The following is a 27,825-nucleotide window of genomic DNA, read 5'->3' as shown; positions in this document are numbered from 1 at the left end:
AGAGAAAGGCAAGGATGAAGCAAGCATGGTAAAATGTTAACATTTGGGTGATCTGGGTATAAAGAAATTCTCTGGACTACTATACAAATTTATTTCTGTAAGTCTGAAAATATGTCACAGTCAAAATACAAAAGGGCTTTTCAACTAGGCAATGTTTCAAAGCAGGTACTCAGACCTAGGAAAGCAAGATGAGGGCCCACTTACTGGAACTAGGAAGAAACTGAAGTCTCAAGAACAAAAGAGTGTTACCAAAGACTTTTTATTGTTAGTAATAGAAATAGAACTAAAATTCATTTAAACAAACAACAACAACAAGATTTTGTAGGGATACTAGGATAAATCACAGAATCAGTGGAGAGGCTGCAGAAACCAGGGAAGTTCTGGTAATCTCCGTGCCTAAAACGAAGCCAACATTCTATGAATGCATTTCTCAAACTCTCACCTTAGCTTATCTCTGAGTTTCTATCTGCCTCTTATAAGAGATTAACTCTCAGGGATAGACATTGATTTAACTGGCATTGGTCACTCACTGGACCTATCCTTTAGACAGGAGGATAAGCACTATGATCAAGCCTCTGTGGGTGGGGGTGGGGGGGTGGAGGCACTGCTACTGTGGAGTACTGTGATTGACAGCTGTATGACCAATCAGAGTTGCACTGGGTGAAGGATCAAGTCCCTAAAGGTTAGGAGAAAGGTAAGTATTGTAATGTTACAACCAGAGGTATGGTTTGAGTGATGATTTACTCCAACCCCTCATCAAGGGTGGGCTCTAATTTTTCCAACCTAATGCACTGGATAGCATGCCTTAGACAAGGGTTGGTCGGGATGAACAGGTCACCCAATCAGAGCCAGTATGGTACAATGGAAATTCTTCTGAGGCTTTGAGGATGTTGGCAATACTCTCCTCCACTGAACTTGAACCTGAAAATTTGTAATAGGAGTAGCTGTCATCTTGCCACCACATGTAAAGCCAATACACCGATGAGACTTGAACAAGAGGAGAGAAAAAACTAGATCTTGGTGACACTTTTTGACCTCAAGGAGACCAAACTTGAAGCCAGTTCTACCACTGAATTAATTAACAGAGCCAATAAACGTTCTTGCTTATATCCATTTGGGGGTAGTTTTCTGTCACTTGTGTCAGAAATATCCTGATGCAAGTATACTATTAACAAAAGAAGAGGGAAACAAATACTTAGTGTTCCTGAAACACACACACACACACACACACACACACACACATAAACACACACACATCAGTGGAGAGTTTTCATCACTATGAGGAGAAAACAAGATCAAATCAAACACAAAATAAGCTTATCTTGATGGTGAATCACTGTAACTCAATTATTCTTCAGATCACTTGACAGAATCCATATTGATCTTAGTGTCTGGGGTGGGGCCATTTTTATAAATGAGGAGAAAAAAGCAAAAGAGTTTTGGGAACAGGGAACAAAACGTGATAAAACAATCATTTTGACTTGAGAATTGAATAATTATTACACTCCTAAATTTACATGAGCCAAGTGAACTCATGTAGAAGACTTTCAAGAGATGCATACTTTCCTTAACCTATTAGCACCCATCAGTTTGAACAAGAATTCAGATTAGGTCTCAAGGAGTGCACTGATTGATGAATTTCAAAATTTACCTTCATTTCTGTCATTTTATTAACATCTCTAAAAGAGAGACAAACTTATGGTTTGAACAGTTAACAGATATTGGTCATTCACTGTTCTCAAGCCTTAATAAGATGTGAAGGCTGACATTTTGAAAATAATAAATGGCTGACCTACTACATCTCTCTGAGATGGTCGCTTAATATCTCTCTATTTCCATTTTCATCTGTAAATGGTTAATTATACTTTCCTACCTCCCATAAGAGCTATGTTAATTATTGTTGGTAAAGCACTTAGGTTCCCATGGATAAGGGAGACAGGTGTAAGGGCAATGTATTATCATCATCATTATCATTGCCCTGGGCAGCTGCTCATTAATGACTGAATTTCGAGTAAAAAACCCATGAAAGGTTTAATTGATATGAGACAGAAATTGGTCAACCTTAGCCACATTCACTGCCAAGTTTAAGTCCAAGGAGGAAAACTTCTCTTTAATTAGATCATCTCAAATGTCATCACAAAAGGAATACAATAGTCTTAAAGTGTTTTAACAATTCAGCATTCATTCATTTAGTGAACATTTATTGAATATGTTTGTTATGTGCCAGGCTCTGTCCTGGGTTCTGAGCATATAGTGCTGAAGAAAAAAAAATGGTCTTTGTGGAACTTAGCCTGTAAAGTGTGTGAAGCTTAAATTCACCTGGGCTATTGTTTTTTTTCTCTTCTGATCCAAATCGTACTTATCTTTTAAATTCTTTATCAAGTACTCTGTCCCTAATGCCACCTTCTATAACACATCCCAAACCACTTTTACTTTTTCCTTCTCTAGAAAAACATTTAGGACATATGTTCCTAAACAATAAATTGTGGCACATTGTGTAAAACTTTCATGTTTGCCTACCATTCTCCCCTTAAAAGCACTGGATCCTTCAATTGCCCGAGGCACCAACTTAGCTCAGTACTGTATACATAGTGTGCTCATAAATGATTCCTTAATTAAATATGCAATACCTGTTATTAATATTTCTCTTATTTACTAACTAGCAAAGGGAGGCTCATATAATTCAATGAGAGTTTAGAAATGATTTCCAAGCATGTGCAACCCTTTGTTATGTAGCCAAGAAAGACCAGCGTTTGAAAAAGTATCAGATTTAGAAAAAAATATTTTCTGGCTCTGCTCCTTCACTGCCCACCTGCTATTGCAGGATTTCCAGTTTTGAGCACAACATTCCCTTCCAAAATCACTCCAGTCACCCTGCAGGGTATTTCCTGGACATCACGACCATGTCAATTAGCAACCACAGGGCATCCAAGAATTATTTCTTCTACGCTGGCCCTTTTTTGTACTGTTTCTGAGGCCTCAACTGTCTCCAAAGCTACATGAAGACACTTCATACCTACTTAGGTAGAGCCTCCTTTTTTCCAAGTACTTTCAGTGCTACTTCTGCTGAGCAGCACTTAGCTACACACCCTAGAACACTGCCAATAACAAAGCAATGTTAAACTCTATCCAATGTTAGCGTCCCAAACCCAGGTGGTATGTTCAACAGGAAAGAAAAAAAAATGCATGTTTCCTTTAAGAATATCTAGGAAATACTGATTTGAGTCTCTAAATGTTAAGAACTCTTGAGGCAAAACATCTCCATCAGTTTCTACATCTCTTGGTTGATTTCTCCCTTTTCTCGCTTACATTCCCAGCTCTTCTCCCTGCTCCCCAGATTATATAAATAAGATACTAGTGGCTGGTCAAGGAACACATCTGATAAATAAACATCATCACGTGAGCAGACTCAATTCTGAACTCTAAAAATGTGGGATATGACCAAGCGTATCTAATTCTTTTAAGGTAGAATTATCTTCTGAAAAGTTCCTCTATGAAAACAGTTTCCTTACAGCATCCTCATTATCTGCCCTGAAACGAGCACATCTTAGGCTTAGGCTGAAAGCGACATGGACCTTAACACAATGACTTTTCTGTCCCCTTTACTGTTTTGTAGTGTCAAAGAACTGGAAAATTATGGACCAAGCAGTCACTCTGCTTTGGTCACTCTACCACAATGACGTTTCAAATATTTGAAGATTGTGGAAAAGAAGGTAAATTTTGCTTGTGTTGCTTTTAATAAATGGAAGCAATAAAAAGGTCAATTTAAGCTAGTTGCATGCTATAAAGCTGCAATTAATATTATTTAAGTTAGAAATAATGATGGGTATTGGGTGAAGTTAGTTGACATTAAAGGAAGAAATGACCAATTATTGCTCTTATCAATTAAATTATTGCACTCCTAAATTCTACCCACAAGCTTTCTCAAAGAATTATACACAAGGAACAGCAGCAAGATAAGAATCTAATACCACCCGATACCCTTATTTTAGCACTCTGTTAAAAGCTGAGTCCAAACACATGTTTTAGTCTTGGGATCTACTCTCTCCACCATTTTCACATCTCCTCCTCTCCCAAATTCAAATCTTGAGATCTTGGCTCATTCCTAATAGATGAACAGAGGAATGAAGTAAAAAATAAAGAAGCAAGATGGCTAGGTTCAATCTTAGCGATGCCAACTTTTGGAACAAGTCACTTAACTTCTCTGTGCCTCATTTTTCTCATCTGTGAAATGGGAATAATAATCATATCCACTTCATGCTAGAGTTGTAATGAACGTATTAATGTTAAATGCTTCAAATAATGGATGATAAATAGTAAGCACTCAAATATTAGTTATAATAAGGATCATTATCATCATTACCATCATGACACCTTCATCACTACATACTCAACATTACACTACAGTCCCCAGTCCCACCTAATCGCTTATTCACACGCAAAGGGAAGGAAGCAAAAGAGAAAGATCCTTACTGGTTTTCTTGACCCACTTGGCCACTTTAGCTCACATGAAGTAGAAGTGAGCAATCAGATGATGTGATCTCCCACTTGGGCACAGCATCCACTCCAATGCTGCCCAGTTAATTATTGTGAACTTGAACTAACAAACTGGCATGAACTTCTCCTTTAAAGACAATAACACAACCTGGTCAAGCAGTGGAGTGTCTGGGTATGAGGAGGAACTGGGGAATAATCCTCTTCTTCTTGTATTAAGTTAAATGTGGCTTTTGGTCGCAATGAGGCAGAACTATTTGTCATTGTGGGTAGCGGTTATATAGCAGTAGACCATCATTAGGCTAGGTATTCTTCTTAACACCTATATATTTTACAAATATAGCTGTTTGAAAATGAGGCATAAGAAAAAATATTCAACAATATTTACCCCAGGATATAAAATCTCTTTTTTTTAAGCCAGTAGGATACCATCAAGAATTGATATCTAGTCCATCAATAAAAACAAATGTATTATTATGGAAATCTATGGCTAAAGATTATTTTCTTCTAGTATACAATGTCAAAAACCTTTCATTATCAACTTGTATATTGAAACAAATTGACATCCTATATTTGATCTGGTAAAGCCTTCTCTCTTTCCCAAAGATATATGTGACATTCTTTTTTTAAGTTAAATTAAGATAAGTTTCTTCAAACCATCTTTTAAGAAACTTGAAAATAACTCCAGGGAAAGAGACAATTTGGAAGAAAAGGATGCCACTGACATACAAAATTTTAAAAAAAGGCCAAGTGTGCTTTTCTCCTTCAAGCTTGCCACTTCCTGTTACAACACTCTCTTTTCTCTTACTTTCTGTATCTGGACCACCATATTTCCCTCTTAGAAAGACCAATATGAACCACTGTTATAACTAATTACTATTTCTTGTAAGACTTTAACTTACATAAAATGATATGCTTTTTATAAATTATTTTAAAGGTTAGAATTTCAGGCCAAAAGAAACATATTTAGAAGATTATATGCATTTGGTGATTATCCCTTCATAAATTTTAAGTAACCGCCAAAGACAATCAAATGTACACATTGCATGTGGACACTAAGATTTATCATCTTCCTAGTATTCTGCAACTGGGTAAAGGGCAATTCACGGTAATTACCCTCTCTTGCAGATGTGTCTTACCAACCCAACCAGGTTGTAGAGTTGGTTTTATACAATTTTCCATAATTCCAATAGTAGGTACCATGGTTGAGTATATGTAATAGGGAGTAGTGGTAACCATGATGGAAAACAAAAATGAAATTAGCTCAAAGTACAACAAATGAAATTTGAATAAATAAGAGCTCTTGTCATAAGAATTGCTGAGTGTTGCAAAAGGTCACAAAATAAATTGCTAGGGGTGTTTATAGAAGGAACACTTTAAAATTATGACAACCCAGTATTCCTCTACTTTATTTTCTAATATACCAACTTTAGAGTTTTGTCATAGCTAAGAACATATTTAATATGTTTTAAATCAAATGACTTAAAATAAGTTTAGCTTTCAAGAGGAACTGTTAAATTAATACCTTAAATGGAAAACTAGCACCATTAGGCATAAATGGAAGGTAATAAAAGTAAGTATGGTAAAAGAATCAATGTTATTAATTTTTCCACTTAATTTACTTAATTCAAGGACCATCACTGATAATTACACTAATATCACTGTGTGCTGACTTTACAATGTAAAATATGAGACATGTTTCCCCTGCACCTGATTCTTTATTGTAAAACACCAGATAATCTTGATCAAGTTTCTCAAGGAACAACTCTTAGAAGCTCTTCTGAAACTTGATTTGTTGTATCTGAGCACTTACTATTAACCATGATGTAGCCATTTCTCCTTCAGTAAAGTGATAGCACAGGTTCCCTGGTGATATGCTATGGACTGAATGTTTTTGTCCTCCCAAATCATATGTTAAAGCCCTAATACCCAATGTGACGGTATAATATAAGGAGGTAGGGTCTATGGGAGATAATTAGGCTTAATTATTTAAGCCTTAATAATTATTAGGCTTAATTATTTAATCCTTAATAATTGGGCTTAAATGAGGTCATGAGGGTGGAGCCCCATGATGGGATTATAAGAAGAGCCACCTTATTTTCCTCTCTCCCTCTTCTTCCCCCGCTCCATGCAAAGATACAGCAAGAGGGTAGCTGTCTGCAAACCAGGTAAAGGGCCCTCATCAGGAACTGAATCAGCTGGCACCTTGATCTGGGACTTCCCAGCCTCCAGAACTGTGAGAAATAAATTTCTGTTGTCAAGTCACTCAAATATTTCATTCTAATAGTCTAGAGTTAAGATATGGTATTAAAGAAATCTTCCACAAAGGAAATCCAAGGTAACATCTCTATGATGAAATTCAGAAAATGAAACAATCTTAGAAATTGTTTCCAAAAATTCACATAGAAGAACCATCTTCTGAATGACAAATACTTTCTTTAAAAGTCTATTCTGCAAGGCTTCCCTGGTGGTGCAGTGGTTGAGAGTCCGCCTGCGGATGTAGGGGACGCGGGTTCGTGCCCCGGTCCGGGAAGATCCCACATGCCGCGGAGCGGCTGGGCCCGTGAGCCATAGCCGCTGAGCCTGCGCGTCCGGAGCCTGTGCTCCGCAACGGTGAGTGGCCCGCGTACCGCAAAAAAACAAAAACAACAACAACAACAAAAGTCTATTCTGCAGACAGAAGGCTGTTAGACCACCAAAATAACTACCCTTTAATTTTCTTAATGAATCTCCTTCATTTAAGATTAAGGTTTTAGGCAAATATTTATCTGCCTCAAATAAGCAGGTCAATTTTTAATTAATTATTGGAAGTGCAATAAAGCTGCTATAAGAAAATCTCATATTCTGTCCTCCAGGGAATGGACATATTTTTCAATGAATATCTTTATAAAAGTATCTAGATCATCTGAAGCATAGGTCTTTGGCCTGAAAAAAATTTTTAAAGATATGAAAATTTCCTTTATCATTTTTGGGTGTAGAAAAAATGCAAGCAATAATTCTGAACTAATACTGTATATTACATCATTCATTTATTCAAAATTACACAGTAAATGCTTTCTATGTGTTAGAAACTATGCTATGGGCCCAGGTTAGATAATTGGTGTACAATATTAAACCTATGTGATATATTACAACACAGAATAGTGTAATAATTCAATTGCTATCTGTGGAAAATAGAATATCTCATTTTTGCCTCATCTAAAGAGCCCATGTGTTATATATTTTTTTTAATCAAATGCATCATAGGCAAAAACCCTCAGTATTTCTAAGGCAGGGAAAAAGTAAAAGAAAAAGAGACAGCTAAAAGAAACGGAGCATAAAGTGAAGAAGGGTCTTTGGAAAATTCAGTTCACAAAAAGCTTTCATGGTATGTAATTTATTCATGGCTCCTGCTGGACTGAGTTAATAGCATCGGCTTATTCTCTTGGTTGTAGTAGTCATCTCCTAAAATGTCTCAGCTCATATCCCGAGACAGGAGGCCTTGATGCTCAACCACAAAATTATCCCTCCAAAACAATATTCTGTATACCAAGAGGGTATGAAACAGGCAAACAGATGTGTCTGAGGCCAGCAGACCTCAGGGATTGCTTTTCTGCTGCTGAAATTCACTGGGCCCCCAGGATTCATCACACTGTTCCTCATCCACTCAATGTCCTCTATTTTATGTCTTTATTTAGAATATATGTGAAAAAGAAAAGCCAGAGCAATTATTTGATTATACAAAGAGAAAAAGACTACACAACATAAAAGATGAGAGACTGAACTTTACATTTTCTGAATTTCTTACATATCATCATGTGTTCAAAACAGTATATACTCTAATGATATATTTGAGGAACTTTAGAAACATTATACCTACACTTATATAATCTATTTGTATAATATTTGTTAAGTGCTTCCATGTTCATGATTTTATTTAGTCCTTGAAGCAACCCAAGTTCGTTCTTAACTTGCAGTAAGAAGTATTTTTATTCCTAATTTTTAGCAGAGATAAAATATCAGGAATATTTTAGAATATTATTAATTGGTAGTTAGTGGGTCTGAATCGAACCCAAGTTGCCTAAATTTCAGTCTAGGCATCTACTTCTGGCCGTTCCTCTCTGACACTTGCAATATGATTCAATATTGAATAGAAATCAGAGAAGTGGATGAACAAGTAACTGAAAAATCTCTCATTAACTGAGCTCAGTTATGTTGACTGTGTCCACTTTGCGGAAGATCTAAGAACGGCACCACCACTCAGATAGGAAATGGGAGTCCTAGCTTTAAAGCAGTAAGAAGCTATCTGACACAGCCTGGAAGAGTCTAGGAAAATAAAGTGAACAAACTTCATAGAGACCACATGATGCCTACAGAAGCCATGTTCTAGATCACTCAATGAGAGCTCCGAGTAAAAATGCTAGTTCAGCCAAAATGGGAATCGTCCTTAGAACTGGTTATTGAATATAATTAGCAAAAATAAATTACTCAAAGAAGAGGAAAGTTAACTGTGCACAGGATATTTATGAGACCAAAGGCAAAGACGTATTAAAGGGCAGAAAAGGAAGCATCATACAAGATGGGCTGAAACCTACAAAGTCCTATACGCAGTCAGTAGAAAAGTGCCTTCGTCACTCACAGAAGCCCCAGAAATCAAAAACAGACTTTCAGGGACAGATGGGCCAAGTCAAGAATAGAGCTCCAGGGATGGTTATAGTCTTAAAGTGCAATATTCAGGATTAGATTAGAAAGTAGGGCCTGGAGAGAGCTGAGACTTTCACCAAATTAAAAAAAATACTTGCTTAGTAACTCTACTTGGCACTAGGAGTTTATTTCTGTAGCATTTAAATCAATTCAGAAATCGTCTATCTACGGCTTTTTTTATGGTTGCAACAATATACATATTACATTCATAACTTTAGTGGTTTTACTCTTTTATTTCAGTATTAATGAGAATACCCAATTAATAAAATTGTCCAGGTTGATCTCTATTAGAGGAAGCTAACTGCTGTGATGAATAGTCTCCAAAATATACAGTGACTCAGTCATGATGGAAGTTTAATTTTTGCTCACATTAACAATCCAAAGAGGTGTTCCTGGAAAACATTGGATTCTTTTCAATAAGTGATTCAGGGATCCAGGCTCCTTCTGGTTTGTTCTGAAATCCCCTAGGGGCCTCTCATCATTTGCATTTAGCCAGCGAGGGGGAAAGAGAGTGAAGAGAAGGCACGTTACCTTCACAAAGGCTTGATCTGGAATGCACACATCGCTACTACTCAGACTTTTAGCTAGAAGCCAGTCACATGGCCACACCTGACAGTAAATGAGATTGGGAAATATTATCTACCTTTGTCTCCAAAGAGAAGCAACAAGAAGAACATGGATTTGAGTGAATTTTGTAGAAGTTTTTGCCAAAGTATCTTCTTCCATTACATACATGGATGCCTGGTGAGCTCTAAAAGTGGTAGTAGCAACAATAAAAGACTGAAGTACATTTAAAACAAGGGACAACCAAACAAGCTTGAAGTGCAATATAGTAAGTACCAACCAAAGTAACAGAGCTAAGCAGACTTCTAATGCCTAAAACACAGCCACAGCCTGAACCTCTTTCTTTATTCTAATATATAAATATTTGCCCTTGTTCTCTCATATGCTGTATTTCAATATCTACAGATAGGGACATTCACGGATAAACTGTTTCTTTTGGTCATGTACGCGGTGCCTTTCTGTAATTTGATATAAGGGATAAAGACAAATCGGGGAAGACATACATGTCTAGAAAAAACTCAAACTAGCTGTGAAGTTTTCCAGCATTAGTAGACTGACCCTGATGTCATAATTTTGCATAAGTCAAAAAGAAAAAAAACAAAGATTTAAATGAGACGCACTGAGGACATGCATCTCCAGATGACAGGCAAGGTTGTAGGGCAGAGAAGGCAGGCTGCATTTGCAGGCCGGTGCCTCTGGTCTTCTGTGATAATTCTGTGCCTATTGAGATTGATGTGATGTTTGGAGGGAGCTAACTGAGAGGCTGTTGTGTAAACTGGGTAGGGATTTAATCCCTTGGAAGTAAGTTTGAGATTGCAATTAACATTCCCATGACATCAGTTAAGTATTTGAAGGTTAATAATACTTCCTAAAATTCTGCAACCAATTGAGGACCTTGTTCTTCTCAAGGACTTCAAAGCTGGGAAAAGAAACAGTGCCAGTAACACAGAAATTTTCCAAAATTCAAGGGGAAAATGGATGTGGTTTAAGCAGAGAATGGAAAGTCAGCGGTTAGCGAATTACAGCCAGCTGAGGATGCCAGCTTCCCGTTGCACGTACACCCAGGGTTTTGAATCATTTGATCACTTGCCTCCGGACTGTGCATCTCTGGTCAGGAAGGCGAGCGTAACAGTCACAGCGAGAAACAACCCAACTGCAAATCTAGAAATCTCACTTTCAACACACAAAAAGGTACTGAAGAGATTGAGTCAGTAGCAATACCAAGTCTTTTATTCGTACACTTATTTCCTTTTATGATAGGGATAGAATTAGGCTATGATTACCAACATTAGGGGATTAGAGTAAGTTGTTTTCACTTTAATTTTCCCCTTCTCCATCCTCAAATATAAAGAATATATTTTAAAAGAAAGGTAAGTTTTATGCCCATTGCAGGGCAGCAGATAATAATTGGGGTGGTGGAGTGAGATGATTATATCGTTCCTGGAAAGAGACACCTTCAGGTGTTCTTTTTGAATCACTTGAGATTCAAGAGTTAGATTTACCAACCTGTACTTTTCTCAGATTCATCTCACTTTAATTTCTATATGGACTTTTCTAGCCAGCTTTAGAGGAATTGGTCAAGTACATACATATACACACATATATATATATGTATATATATATATAAAATACATACATACACACACAAGAATATGAATTAGAGCACAAAGAAACATTAGTAAATTGGCTCAAGAAGTTATGTGAACCTAGATCGTTCCATCCTAAAATCCTCAAAAGAATAAAAAAGACAAAGTATCAATCTAATGAAACTGGATTGACAAACATAACTGAATGATTTTTGTGTCAAGAAATTTTTTTAAAACACTGAAATATTCTTCATTTTTCTTTAATTTTTACTTTTACTTTCCTGGAAAATCTACTCACATGAAAACCATGCAAATGAAAAGGCTCAAGACTTTGACATTATAGAATTGTAATATTTTTAAAATAAATTTCACTGCTGCAAAAGCAATTGGAATTTCCACATTCTTTAGTAAACAGTCCAAGGAATAACTTGAGCTTAATATTTAAAAATTTAAATTTTCATTCATACATTTTGGGACATAACTGTATACAGAGCTGTGTTGTATAAGTTTGACGGACATCATTGATAACTGCATTAGGGACAATATCTTCAGCCTTTTTGTTCACATTACATTAAATAAATGTTATAATTTTTCTGCTACTTTACCTTTCATAGTATTAATTCTGGATCAAAGCATAGAAATGTTACTTGCTTTTCAATTTATTTGATCTTCTCTAAAAGACTTAGGCTATTTGAATTGAAAGTGTAAGTGATTCAAATGTGAGTGAGGAGAATTTCTGTTACCTAAAATACAAATCCAAATGGTAAAATAGCATGCCTTATATCATAAGCAGATCTAAATAGATGGAAAAATACAAAATGTCAATATATTCAAAACTTGGTTTTAAATTTTCATTTCCATTTGGTTTGAATCATATTTTATTGTTGCAGAATAAACTCTGACTTTCTCGAGATATTTTAATCATCTAGTAAAAAACAGTGGGTTTTTAAAGTTTTTTTTTAAGTTACCTTTTAAGTTACCTAATTTTAGAATAAAGAATTTTAATTCCCTCTCCCATTTATTGTGGTCATCTGTACATTTCAATATTGGCAATAACAGAAAGTTTCTCTATTATAGTACAGTAACAACGTTTGAATAAAAAGCTTGCATTAATTTTGTAACATTTTTCTTCTTGACTTTCAACTCATGGAAGCATGACATCTTTTGCCTGTATAATTGGGTTTTTGTGTGAAAAACAAAGTTTTTGAACTGGCACTAGAGAACAAATTTAATTAAAGACACAACTCCTGTAATGATCACAACATCTGTGCCATGGCTAAATAGTTCTTACTGCTTACATTTCTATGACCTTTATTTGAGAATCTACATAAGCTTCATTTAGCTCATGATATTGGACAGTTATCTGCAATTCTGAAATCTACTGAAGCAATTTGATAACTATATACAGTCCATGTAAAGTTAATTATAACAAGTAACTAGAAATTTTAAAATTCTACTTTAACAAATTACATGTAATAAAAATAAAAATCGAGGTAAGGAAAATTAGTTAAAATAATCTGATCTAGAGAAGCTTTATATATTTAAAAATCATCTTCCCATAAAATTATTACTGGAGAACCATAAAGTTTTTGGATTGAGAATTATGTCTTCCTTCTTTCATCTTTATAATGGAGGAAAGAGGTGTTAACATGTGAATATAGACATGAACATATATTTAATAAGGGAGGAAATTCCTATACTCCAAAAAAAGTCAAATAATGATTAAACTGGGAAAAAGAAAAAAATGTAATGTAGGATTTTTGTTTTGGGGAAAAAAGAGGTGCGTGTTCAGAGGAGAGATATAGAAAGAAAGGTCCTATTTCTAAGGAGAGAAATTAATCAGAGAACCTGGTTAGAGAAGATAGGGATATGGGGAAGTAGATTTTATTTTATATCTTATACACTCTATAATTTAAATTTTTTACAATGCCTATAAATTCTGTTTTCAGCGTTAAAGAGTATTTTCAGTGTAGTATTTGAGAGCTGACATTTTTAGAATATACTCTAAAAAAGCAGTCAATAAATGGGTAATTTATTGAGAAAGTGTAGGAACACATAAGCATGGACACATGTGTATCAACATAGCTAAAGCCAATAACATAAACAAATGGAATGTAAAAAACTTAGCCAAGCCAAAACACAATAAATTACCTTCATAACAACTCTAAAAGAGGGACCAAGCAGAAAAACATTTATCTATTCAGCACTGCCCAAGTCAGAGAGACACTATAGAATTCAACTGATAACCTGAAAAGAAAGAATTTATTTAACAAACAAAACCTACTAGAGTATAAGCTTTGTGAAGGTTAGGGACTTCAAACTACTTTCTTCATTGTCATATCTTTAGCCCAGAAAGGAGTGCCTTTTATTAAGTAGATGCTCAGCAAATATTCATCAAATGAATGAATGAATAGGATTCACACTTGGGGCACAGAAGTACAGATGTCCAGGATGAAATATTTCTCTTGATATGCTAACTGACCTTGATCCCATGCCATGTCCAAGGAACCTTACCATTAGTGAGCCATTCTTCCAGGCAAAAGTGGTACATGTAACCACTAGATAGTTATAGCCTCCATTACAAGTTATGTAGTTGTCATTTAATTACTCAATAATTCAAAATATGTTCTCCCTAACCTCAGGGAAGCCTCCCTGGTATTGGTATTTGGCCACTCCATACACATCAGCAAAACCAAGATCTCAAAGCCAGAACCTTATTGAGAAAGAAGAGCTCATGTGAACTGATTATTGTGTACAACTCTGGAATTTTTTCTTTTACTTACTTGATTTCACATTTTATGTCCAAATGAAATTATTGTTTTTTGTGATAGAATTGAGTGATTCAGATATATAAATAAGAAAATGATGGCATGTTCTCCTGATTCACAGCATGCTCATTTGACTTGCATCATCCTTTCTCAAAACAAAGACTTGGAACAAGGATGATTTCACTTCCTTCAGATCTCACGTAACAGACTTCAAAGGATTATGGGTATGTCTAGACTATTCAGGCCATACTCTTAGAGGTCACTTCAATATTGATGATAAAGGAATCCTAAGACAGATGATAAGGAACAGTCTTTCTGTTGATAGGTCACTTAAATACTACTTTTGGTCCAAGCATCCCAGAATACCAACAAATGTGGAAAAGTCTGACCTGCCAGTTGGAAACTCAGCAAGTAAACAATAGTCCCAGATATAACTAAAACACTGAATCATTTTGATACACTAAATTGGAAAGTACTTCTTCAGGTCATGCTATGCTGTCTGGTTTAGAGGTCTTCAATAAAGTTCAAATTTATACATTAAAATTAATTAAAGTATTATAAATAAGAAATGTTCTTGCAAGTCCTCAAATACACCAGGTTGACCCTGCCTCAAAGCTTTGCATTTACTGTTCCCACTGCCTGGAATAATTTTCCTCCAGAGTTTCATAGCCCACCCTCTTGCTTTGTTTAATTTCCTCTGCTCATTGAAGATTTCCCAAGACATCCTCTTCATAAAAGAAACACTACACACACTCTCTCCCTGTTTAACTTGCCCTGTCATACTTTCCTCCACAGATCTAATCGCCATGTAACATTCCTATGAAACTTTTCCTAAGCTGAATTGGCATAAAGTGAAGAAGCAATTACCTTAGGACACATCTTGCTAACAGATGCACAAAATCAATCAAGATAAAGCACAGATGCTCACAGACACAGTTCAAAGCTATGGCAGCTTGATGCTGAGTCTAGTTCCCAGGAAGGCACTTGGCAGTGCCTCTCTCTCTGCATAAGGTGTGTGCTGTCTCTATAAGGGCTCAATGCAAAACAAATGCTGAATGCTATATTTGCTTTTCACTTTTTGGAAAAGTGAAAATTCTCTTTGGATTTCTTTCCATTAGTGAAAACAGGTACTAATGCAGGGTTTTTGCAAAAGTGAAGTGGTGTAAAGCAAACTTTCAAAAAGTGGGGGAGATCTATACTTTATATTTGCATTATTTTACTGTCTACCTCCCCTACTAGAATGGGTTTTCACGAGGGCTGGAATTTTTGTCTACTTTGTACTTTGCTATGTCCTTAGCACCTAGACCCATACCTAGTACATAGCAAGCACTCACCAATATTATTTAATGAATGAATGAGGGTTGTCCCTTGAGAACCTGACTGCTTCCAAATGCAACAACTGTATCCCTTGTCTAGATTTGAAATGGCAAGGTCAAAGCCAAAGCCTTGGACTACAGAAATGACCCCAAAGTACTACCAATTTGTGAAGCACCTCTGGGATGTCAGCTGTCTTCCTTACATAAAATTTCTCAGTTTCTTAGCTTTATCGAATTATATGGTACTTATATGGTTCCAAGACATTTAAATGGGTTTTAAAATGTTAGTTTGCTGTTAGTCTTGATAAATAAATATTAAGAAAAATTCCCATATTTTTATTACTTGTGAAAATCTATTTCCACATTTGTAAAACATGATAGAAGTGTTTTTGAAGCTCAAATAAAATATAGACAACAGTGCTTCAAAATTATAAGAATGTATCTTTCAACGTTGTTATTTTAACACATTTATTGGAGCAAAATTTCATAAATCCTATTTAAATAGTTTTCTCACATTCAATCATCAGTTCATTCAATAAGTATTTATTGCACATCTGCTACATTTCAAAATATCCTAGGGAGAGAGTGCTAAGTAAATAGGTATTTCATGTCCTTTTGAGGTTTACATTCCAGTGTGTATATATAGAGAGTGGGAAGGACAATGAGAAAAATATATACCATATGTATTAGTTTTCAACTGCTGCTGTAACAAATTATCACAAATTTACAACAACATGAGTTTATTATCCTACAGTTCTTTATGTTAAAATTTCAACACAGGTCTCACTGGTCTAAGATCAAGGTGTTGGCAGAGCTGCATTCCTTTCTGGAAGCTCTTGGAATCAGTTTCACTGTTTTTCTTGTTTCTAGAAACTTCTCACATGGGTCCCTTCCTCCATCTTCATGGGCAACCACATTGTACCCCTCTGATTATCTTTACACAGTCCTATCTCCCTGACTTCAGCTAGGAAACGTTCTCTCTGCTTTTAAGGACCCATGGGATTAGACTGGGTTTACGCATATGATCCCAAATAATCTCCCCACCTCAAGCTCCCTAACTTAATCACATCTGCAAAGTCCCTTCTGCCATGTATGAGAACATGTTCACAGGTTCTGAGGATCAGGACACAGGTATCTTTGGGGGCCATTATTCTTCCTACCTCACCTTATCAGAATATGAAGGCTATGAAGAAAAATAAAGCAGGGTGAAAGCAGCCAGAGAGATATGGGGCCACATTCCCTTTACTTAGCTCTCCTGGGAATATCTAAAATGTCAGAATAGTATTTTTCACACAGATTTTAAATGAAATAAACTGAAAATATGACATAACATTTATCAAACATCTGAAGTGTAGGCCGGTGTCACTCACTGCCTACAGCGCCATCACCCACCTTTAGTCAAAACCAATGCCTTGTCCTACAGACTCCCCATGGTGACCAGACCACCATGGAACTCCAACACTTTTATCCTCTTCAAGACATCACCACCTTTTTGGCACAAAGCAATCTCCTGAGCACTTATGAAGCAATCTGTTGTAGTGGCCACCTGCCAGAAGAGCTAAGTCCCTGCAATCATTGCTGGCTGCCTATTTGGATCTTCTTCAAACCCCAGCAACAAACCCTTTCCAAATCCGCATGAGGGATGGGTGAAACCCCCTAATTACTGTTGCTAAATATGTTTCTCCCTATTTGTTTCCTTATTTGCTCTCTTAACTTGAATATTGTCCTGTGTTCTTAGTTTCTCCTAAGGATCCTACACCCTTTAACCCAAGCACTCTACAGCTTTGCTCTCTGCCTTTTTATACTATTAATAGCAAGGGTCATTATATCACATATGACTGGAATTAGGAGGCATCACCAATGTAATCACCAAGGCAGCTAAACGTTAATTCTCTGTGTACATTTTTAAATTGACAATGTTTAATTTAAAAAAAATAAAATGCATATATATTTTCTTTAAATAGAAGATACTGAAAATAATTACCCTTCCCTTGGATTAAGGGCATAATTTCAGCCATTAATTATTGCACTCTGTTGTAATAGAGTGGGCTTTTTTTTTCCCGCACTTTCCCACATAGTTTAACCTATATGCTGATCCACTTATTTACTACCTACTTGACTTTCATAATCTCTGATTCCTAATCTATCATGTGAATAAATGTAGAGCCGAGCGTATCAAAATAGTTTGAAAACCCCAAAGCAATAAACAAAAAAAATGGCCTTAGAGATTTCATCCAAATACAGTATGTCAACTTGGACATATCTAACTTTCTACTGTGAAAAGTGGAGTTTCATTATTTCATATTATTTCTATGGTCAAAATTGTAGCTTCTACACTTAGTTCTTTTGCAACAACATTAACCTGAACTGGTTATTTTCTTATTGCACTGTAAACTATGTTAAGAAATGAACTCTCCTACACTGCTACTTTTGTAAAAACACAGAGGGATGCAAAAATAGTCTCTGCACAGGAAAAAAAAAGAAAAAAAGGAAGCTCTCTCTACTTACAAAATGAGTCATTGGTCATGGGGTAGAGGGATTAAGGGATTTGTGGAAGAACTGAAGAGGATAGATTATTTGATGATAAGGATAGGCTACTATGGAAAAACTAAAATGAATTTAACTAGTCCTAAATTCTAAATGTTTGGATTATTTTCCCTACATTGTTTCTTCATTTCAAGATAAATTATAGAGATCATGGTAATTTAGAAGTTTAAAGAAGTCAAAGAAAAATGTCACGTGACGTTTGAAATTTGCCTGCTAGCCTTTGTAACACATATGTGCCAAACTGGCAACATGATTTGGAGGCATTAAATAAGCTGTGAGGGTTTCCCTGGTGGCGCAGTGATTAAGAAACCACAGGCCAGTGCAGGGGACACGGGTTCAAGCCCTGGTCCGAGAAGATCCCACATGCCACGGAGTAACTAAGCCCGTGCACCACAGCTAATGGGCCTGCGCTCTAAAGCCCTTGAGCCACAACTACTGAGCCCGCGTGCCACAACATCTGAGCCCAGGTACCACAACTACTGAAGCCTGCATGCCTAAAGCCCATGCTCTGCAACAAGAGAAGCCACCGCAATGAGAAGCCTCTGCACCGCAACGAAGAGTAGCCTCCCATCATCACAACCAGAGAAAAGCCTGCATGCAGCAACAAAGACCCAACGCAGCCAAAAATAAAATAAAATAAAATAAGTTTATTAAATAAATGAGTTGTGAGATGTTGAAGCTCTGTGAGCCCCCCTAAATCTTGGTGCTCATTATACCCCAGTCCATCCATCACACATCTCCTCTTTCTGGAATGCTTCTTGCCTCTGTATCTTAGTAACCAGCATAATGCTCACTCATGTTTCAGGTGCTTGCCTAAGTTTATTTCCTCTAAGAGACCTCCCTGATCTATCACCTTGCTCCTATCATGGCAATATGATTGCCTCCCTACTTGTCTGTATTCCCTTCTAGAATGTAAGTTCCATGAAGGCAGACACAATATTATTTCTACACTGTTACAGTACCAATAAGCAGTCACTCAGCAATTGGCAGACTAAATTCTCAATATATAGTTTTTGACAAAATGAACAATGTGATAAATGTTTATTCTCCTACTCAAAACTGGACTTGGCTTTAAGATGTACTACAGACCTCTAAGCAAGGAAAAAGGTGATTTGTTGAGAGCTCTGGGAAGTGCCATGGGGAAGCAGTCTCTATGTATGTTTCTCAGATTTTCATTTCTATTGTGATTTTTCCTATGTCAAGTAAAATTGTAAAAGACTTTGAAATGGGTGAAATGTGCCTTTTATCATATTTGAGCTATTTTAAAACTCTGAAGATATAGAAAGCTGAGAGTAATGCAAATGAATTTTCCCAGTGGATTGCAATTATTTCCCTATATATATAGACCTATTTTGCATCTATTGGCAAACACGTTCAACATTCTTGATTGCCTTCGTGTGTGTTCTTTAAATTTTCCTTTGAACTTACTAATGAACTGTCAAATGTATGTTTACATTTGCATGAGATTTATGATTTTATGACTTTATTCTTTAAAGAAGTACCCCCTTTTCCCCAATGATTTATAATACACATTTTATGACATTTCATACAACACTGCAATAAACATTTTGATTTTTAAAAGAAAAGTATTCTCCAACACCTATAAATTTTTTAAACTCTTTAAATCTGTTCAGCTTCAAATAAATAAAAGGCCAAAAAATATGAATATATTATGAAACACCTTTCTCTTATTATCACATAATGCTGATACCAAAAAAAAAACATACATGAGTCTGACAAAACAAACTCTCTCATCATTCTTAGCTTGTTATCTGACAACAGGAGTCTAGGTACACATGTTTTAATGACAAAAATGCTATTTAATCTTTATTTTTAGAAGGGACATTAATAATGCAGTTTCATAAAAATGAATGAAGGTGAAGATGTATGCCAACATCAATTTACAACTTTCTGTTTAATTAACATTATTGCATGTTTTAATTTGAAGTGTGTTGCGCTCACCATCATGGAATGTTTAATTTATATGAAACTTCATTCAAAAGAGTACCTCCGGAGAAGCAACAATTTGTTCTGGGCTATGTCTATATTTTGAATATTCAGTTCACAGAGGACTTTGTTGGAAGCTTCATTCACAGTTAAGCTGAGCTCAAAGTAATCTGGCCCTACTCTAAATAAATAAACCACTTAGATAAAATTGACAGGAGACACAAATGGGATTACTCCCAGCCCCTGATTGATCTCCAGTTCCTACCAATTCTATTTTCCTATATTATTTGAATCCACTTTCCTATTGATTTCAACATCAACATCCTTATTCAAGGTCCTTGTCATCCTTGCTCAGATCACATCAGTCATCTCCTACCTGGTCTCCATAGCTCTCTTTCCATCATCCTTTGCAGTCCTTTGCAGCCAGAGTGGTCACTTCATTTAAATCAGCAGTTTCTACATTCTCTTGTAATTCCTGATTCTTTTTAACCTTTAGAAAGTTCAAATCTGGCAATGTTAATACCCTACTTAAAATGTTCAAATGACTCCTTTTGTCACTTCCCCCAACTCATCTCATATCCTATATACTCTACCAACATGGTTCTATACCCAGTTCTCCCAAGTTTTCATAAACTCTGTATTCACACTGCCTATCATATTCTGCAACAGCCCATATTCTTTCCTGTTCTGATTAATTCCTACTCAGCCACTTCTTTGTGAAATTTCCCATAACTGCCTGATATAGATCCATTCTTTGACCTTCCAAATAACTGCATCTACATGTGGTCCCTTACTATTCCATAAACTTTGAGGATTGGGAGGTTGTTTATTTGTAATATTCTGACCCATGTACCTGGATATTACTAGAAAATAACAACTCAAAAATCCTTATGAATCTACTTTTAGTAAATGCAAATTTGTTTTATTTTTTGCAGGGAAATTAGTCTCCATTTGTGATTATCCACACACAAGAACACTAACTACTCTTAGGATTTTCTTGGAAATGGACACATATAATATCAGAAGTAGAAAACAGGGGGAAATGATGTATTTATACTTTTAAACATTTTATTATCCACAGAAACTATTTGGGGAAAATTCTGTCAAATTACTAAAATTTTATTATATCCAAGAAGTGTTTAATGCCATCAAAATTTACTGAGACCTTACCATCTATCAGATATCCAGGATACAAATATCATTAAGATACCTACTGGTCAATCAGTTTCTTTCCAACATACTAAATTGAATCACATGAAATTGCCATTTTAGTAAATTAAAACTACTTTAGGGTTGACAGTTTCATATGGTTCAAACTAATATTATGGAAAATAGGTAGAGAACTTAAAATATCAAAATTAGAATGTCTCAAGTCCTTAAACAGAATAAGACGTGCACTAAGAAAAAGAGGAAGAAAAACAATCCTAATTGGAGGTGGGAATTCAGAAAAGCCACAAATAAGCAGGACTAGAGCTAGATCATGAAGCATTAGTACATTTCAACAGACAAAAATGGTGGAAAAGGCATTTCAATCAGAGATTACATTAGAACTTTATTAAAATGGAAATTGGCAAGTCTCACTAAGGCTATTTTGGATGAAATAAATAGAAATATATTTAAATTAGCTCAACTAAAAAAGGCTGTATCATATACCACAGACCCTCACAAAAACCCAAAGATAAGAAACAAAGTACATCTAGGTCTGGCAGGAACTGGAACTAGAAATTGGAACAGAAGCTTCTCCCATCATATCTTGGATATTGACTGTATCAATATAACCAGACTTCCTGGATTCATATTCCAGCTTACCTACTCCATAGACCTGAGGTAAGTCATTTACTTTCTTTCTGCTTCAGGTTCCTCAACTTAACAATAGGGAAATAGAGTTGAGGATTAAATGATGTTAACTCACGCAAAGTACGTAGATAGTGCCAGCCATACAGTAAGTGCTATATAAGGATTTACTAAGATAATTCTTTCTGGGTGGCTCCATTTTGCTTTGTCTCCCCCATTACTGTATTCCACCAGCTGAACTTGCTTGTAACTCAACATGAAAGTCTCCTGACTTCTCTTTAAGTGCAGAACTGCTTTCTCTCTGTCAAAATAACATATACTGGTTTGTGTTGAGCCCTATGTAAATATCAGGTCCTATAAGCCATGGATAAGAAATGAATGATATCCTAGGAAATAAAGAGCTTGAATAGTAGTGAGTATGTCAGAGGAGGTAACATAGCTTAATAGAAATAGGCATATTTTAATCTGATAAAAATATCGAAGATGATTTTGACTTTATACTAGTACAGGATGTCTTATAAATTGTGTAAAGATGAGTAGGCAAATTAAAGCCCAATCCTCAGGGTGATGACTATTCTACTAAGAGTTTAGATTTCATTCCATGGGTAATGGGGAAGCATCAAAGGCTTTAAGTAAGACTGTGTTTTAAGAAGATAATTTGAAAACAGTGTGGAGGTAGAAGTAAGTAGTGCAGAGATAGATGGATATAAGAGGAAAGAACAGAGGATATAAACCTAATGTGTGGTTTGACCAACATAGTCTGCATTGAGAAATCAGCAATCATGTCACTTTACTTCTGTGTAAACCGTTGATTACCAATGACTGAGTCTCAAAGATATTCCTCATATCTAAGAGGTTTATGAAAGTAATATGTTCATCTCCTCGGACTGCTATAAATATCAAATTGGAATATATATACATGCATATATATAGATATGCATATATATATTTCATATGTGTGTGCATTTTGAAGACTCTAAAGTATAAATGGTATTTATTAATATGATTTATTATCTAAAACTGACTCTCCAATAACATCAATTCCCAAGGATAGTGTTTGTATGTAATGTATTCAAAAGTAGTAGCAGCCCAATCATCATTTGTATTTCTACACTTAAAACCTAGATCCAGAAGGTATACAGCACAAGCACTAACTGAAAAAAAATCTTCCCACTTCAACAAAACTTTTCATTCTCTCTTAAATGATCGTCGTAGTACATTTAGATTCTCAAGATAGATGATTGAAACTGGCAGTGTGAAAAAGAAGTATTTTGCGAAAAGAGTTGTGATTCAGCTGCAATGATTGCCAAATAATTTAGTTTATAAATCTTCAGAGTTCCCCTTTGGTAAACCCAAAATATGCCCTGCTACACAACAGATTTATTCTGTTTCTGGGAATCTTTAAACTCCTCAAATATGACTGGCTTTAAAACCACTTTAAGAATTTTAAATAAATAAACATTAAAGGAACAATACTAATTCACCCCATTAGGTCTATTACCAAGTTTTAATGTCATCATTTCATTCTCCCCATTGTTTGGCATTTTCTTGAGGAGGGTACCTCCACAATCAATACCTTCTCTTCCATAATTTCTTTTCCTTCTACGTCAACAGCATTCTAAAATAAATTGCTCTAGAAAATATGAGCATATTAAAAACATTTCCTAATATATCTTTTTAAAAAATTAGGTCAATTTTAGTATGTGTTGCTTGAATATTTCAGTAGGCTAGCTGCTTTGAAAATACTTCAAGAATAATTTGATTTTTAGAGTAGATGCTTTATTAGGTGGTGCACTCATACCCTAGCTGCTGTGATTGTTGCATGCTAATCGAATAAAACTGCTCACTTCTCTAGAGATGGCCCCAGAGCAGCCTCAGCATGGGGATTATGCCTCACTGCCCCTCCCAAGGTGACTTATAGCCAATGTCTGAGTGATACAATTTACAAATGGGTGGCCATCTTGCCTCAAGGGGAGACAACTTTGTATGGGCCTTTTATGCTTCAGAAACATCTCTGTGGATCAAGCCAGTTCCACTTTACACGAGGCAACATGTTATTTTCCACTCCCCCATCTTGCTTAACTTCCTTCTTTATAGACCTTCCCTAGACAGCACAGCCTCAGTAAAGCTGAGGCACCAAATCCCCTCTCCTCAGGCTCTGCTTTGAGGGAACTCAACCCAAGTCTTCTCACTCACAAGATAACTAAGGTTATCTCTTTACATGTAAAATAGATATGAAATGCATATGGGAATACATACACATTTCATTTGAAAGTTCCTGAAAGTCATAAGACTTTGTCAAAAACCAATTCAATAATTACTTAGGGAACAACTATATAAACTACCCAGTGCTTAGAAGTAAAATCTCTATTAATAAATTAATAATGCCCATTATTATTACTGATCCAAATATGTCTTATCATTTTGCTACACAGTGAAAAAGAAAACAGTTTAGTGTTCAGCTTACATAGAAATACTAAGCTAGAAAAATACAAATTTACTGATCATGCCCCCTTGAGAGACCTCAACTTCACCATAATGCAGGTGGTCTTAAAAGATTAGTAGTGGGTTTCCCTGGTGGCACAGTGGTTGAGAGTCCGCCTGCCGATTCAGGGGACACGGGTTCGTGCCCCGGTTCGGGAAGATCCCATGTGCCACGGAGCAGCTGGGCCCATGAGTCATGGCCGCTGAGCCTGCACATCTGGAGCCTGTGCTCCACAATGGGAGAGGCCACAACAGTGAGAGGCCCGCGTACGGCAAAAAAAAAAAAAAGATTAGTAGTAATTTTTGGCCATGCAGCCATAGTTCTGAGTTCAAATTACATTTAAACATTTTATTACAGTGATTTCAGGCATCTCAAGATCCGGAGAATGATGTAGTTAGATTTAAAAGTTATTCTCTTTACCAAGTCAGTGCTATTATTCTCCCTAATCCCGAATATTTGATAACAGTTGATAATCAATGGTTTCTGATCACTAACTCATAAATGCATTCTTGTCTAGTGTTTTGAGGCTTCAAGCCAAGAAGACAAAGAGTTTTCCATAATTTATTTTTCCTTCTCCTTGGAAAAATGCTGGTGACCCTTGATTTTAGAAAAGGAGGGTTTTGGTCTTGCATGAAACAGTTATATAGTTTTTGTTCTGAGTTTACAGGAAATATAATTTTCTGAAATTGTGGATAATTAAGACTTACCAGTAACTTAGCCAGTGTTCTAAGTGCTTTTAAATATATGAATGCATTGAATCATCACAAAAATCCTATTAAAAAGTCACTATTATAATCATCATATAGCATATATACACACCATATATGTATCAGAAAACAGAGGCGAAGAGATATCACATAACTTGCTGAAGGTAAGATGGATAGAATTCAGGCTGTCTGGCTCCAGTATGGACACCTTTACCATTTACTCTGCACAATGCTTCAATTACTACAAAGGAAAATTCAGTTATGATGAAAAATATACCCAAATAGTATCACTAAAGGTAGCATTATCTATAACTAAATGTCAAACTACAAGATAAGAAGGGTGGCTTAAGAGTCATATTTATGTCAAAAACTTAGAAATGTTGGCTTTAATTCAATAGTGTAATATGTTGGTCTGGCCCTACATTTCTGGGATGCAAAAACAAATTATTACAAACTTTAAGATTTTTTAATTAATCCTGACTAAAAATAAATTTAAACAAGAGGCCACAAGTCTCAATTCTTTTCTTTTTTTAGCATCTTTATTGGAGTATAATTGCTTTACAATGTTGTGTTAATTTCTGCTGTATAACAAAGAGAATCAGCTATACATACACATATATCCCCATATCTCCTCCCTCCTATGTCTCCCCTCCCACCCTCCCTATCCTACCCCTCTAGGTGGACACAAAGCACTGAGCTGATCTCCATGTGATATGCAGCTGCTTCCCACTAGCTATCTATTTTACATTTGGTAGTGTATATATGTCCATGACACTCTCTCACTTTGTCCCAGCTTACTCTTCCCCCTCCCTGTGTCCTAAACTCCTTTCTCTATGTTTGAGTCTTTATTCCTGTCCTACCCCTAGGTTCTTCAAAATCATTTTTTTTTTAGATTCCATATATATGTGTTAGCATGTGCTATTTGTTTTTATCTTCTGACTTACTTCACTCTGTACAACAGTCTCTAGGTCTATCCACCTCACTGCAAATAACTCAATTTCATTTCTTTTTTATGGCTAATATTCCAATGTATATATGTGTCACATCTTCTTTATCCATTCATCCGTCAATGAACACTTAGGTTGCTTCCATATCCTGGCTATTGTAAATAGAGCTGCATTGAACATTGTGGTACATGACTCTTTTTGAATTATGTTTTTCTCACAGTATATGCCCAGTAGTGGGATTGCTGGGTCGTATGGTAGTTCTATTTTTAGTTTTTTAATGAACCTCAATACTGTTCTCCATAGTGGCTGTATCAATTTACATTCCCACAAACAGTGCAAAAGGGTTCCTTTTTTTCCACACCCTCTCTAGAATTTATTGTTTGTAGATTTTTTGATGATGGAAATTCTGACCAGTGTGAGGTGATACCAAAAATATATTAGGAAGCTGTTGATGCAAGTGATATTGAAAGCACAGAGCACATATTTAACCATTAACTTTAGATTAATAGGTAAATATTCACTGCCTTTATTCCCTATCACTTACCACTATAATTACATTAAAGCTATTCATCTTATGGATATTGTCAATGCAAAGTTAAGTTTCTAATTTCACTAATGCTTAAAAAGGGCAAAGATCTAGAGGAACCAAGATGGCGGCGTAGAAGGACGTGCTCTCACTCCCTCTTGCGAGAACACCAGAATTACAACTAGCTGCTGGACAATCATCGAAAGGAAGACACTGGAACTCACCAAAAAAGATACCCCACATACAAAGACAAAGGAGAAGCCACAATGAGATGGTAGGAGGGGCACAATCACAGTAAAATCAAATCCCATAACTGCTGTCTGGGTGACTCACAGACTGGGCAACACTTATACCACAGAAGTCCACCCACTGGAGTGAAGGTTCTGAGACCCATATCAAGCTTCCCAACCTGGGGGACCGGAAACAGGAGGAGGAATTTCTAGAGAATCAGACTTTGAAGACTGGTGTGATTTGATTGCAGGAATCTGATAGAACTGGGGGAAACAGAGACTCCACTCTTGGAGGGCACACACAAAGTAGTGTGCACATCGGGACCCAGGGGAAGGAGCAGTGACCCCAAGGGAGACTGAAGCAGATCTACCTGCTAGTGTCAGAGGGTCTCCTGCAGAGGCGGGGGGTGGCTGTGGCTCACCGTGGGGACAAGGACACTGGCAGCAGAAGTTCTGGAAAGTACTCCTTGTTGTGAGCCTGCCCAGAGTATGTAATTAGCCCCATCAAAGAGCCCAGATAGGCTCCAGTGTTGGGTTGCCTCAGGCCAAAAAACCAACAGGGAGGGAACCCAGCCCCACCAATCAAGAGTCAAGCAGATTAAAGTTTTACTGAGCTTTGGCCACCAGAGCAACACCCAGCTCTACCCTCCACCAGTCTGTCGCATCAGGAAACTTACACAAGCCTCTCAAATAGCCTCATCCACCAGAGGGCAGACAGCAGAAGCAAGAAGAACTACAATCCTGCAACCTGTGGAACAAAAACCACATTCACAGAAAGGTAGACAAGATGAAAAGGCAGAGGGCTATGTACCAGATGAAGGAACAAGAAAAAAACCCAGAAAAACAATTAAATGAAGTGGAGATAGGCAACCTTCAAGAAAAAGAATTCAGAATAATGATACTGAAGATGATCCAGGACCTTGGAAAAAGAACGGAGTCAAAGATTGAGAAGATGCAAGAAATGTTTAACAAAGACCTAGAAGAATGAAAGAACAAACAAACAGAGATGAACAATACAATAACTGAAATGAAAACTACACTAGAAGGAATCAATACAATACGTGAAGCAGAAGAACAGATAAGTGACCTGGAAGACAGAATGGTGGAATTCACTGCTGCAGAACAGAATAAAGAAAAAAGAATGAAAAGAACTGAAAACAGCCTAAGAGACTTCTGGGACAACATTAAACGCAACAACATTCGCACTACAGGGGTCCCAGAAGGAGAAGAG

The 27,825-nt window shown here is 36.3% G+C and overlaps 1 pseudogene; it reads left to right on the top strand.

Moving 5' to 3' along the window:
- Positions 1 to 10,737: 10,737 nt before the first annotated feature.
- Positions 10,738 to 14,510, top strand: LOC109548793 (peroxiredoxin-4 pseudogene; annotated as a pseudogene).
- Positions 14,511 to 27,825: the final 13,315 nt, after the last annotated feature.

Source organism: Tursiops truncatus, chromosome 5 (assembly GCF_011762595.2).
Source record: "Tursiops truncatus isolate mTurTru1 chromosome 5, mTurTru1.mat.Y, whole genome shotgun sequence".
NCBI classification, from domain to species: Eukaryota; Metazoa; Chordata; class Mammalia; order Artiodactyla; family Delphinidae; genus Tursiops; species Tursiops truncatus.
Note: the sequence above shows the minus strand (reverse complement) of the source record. Positions and strands in the feature narration are given on the sequence as shown.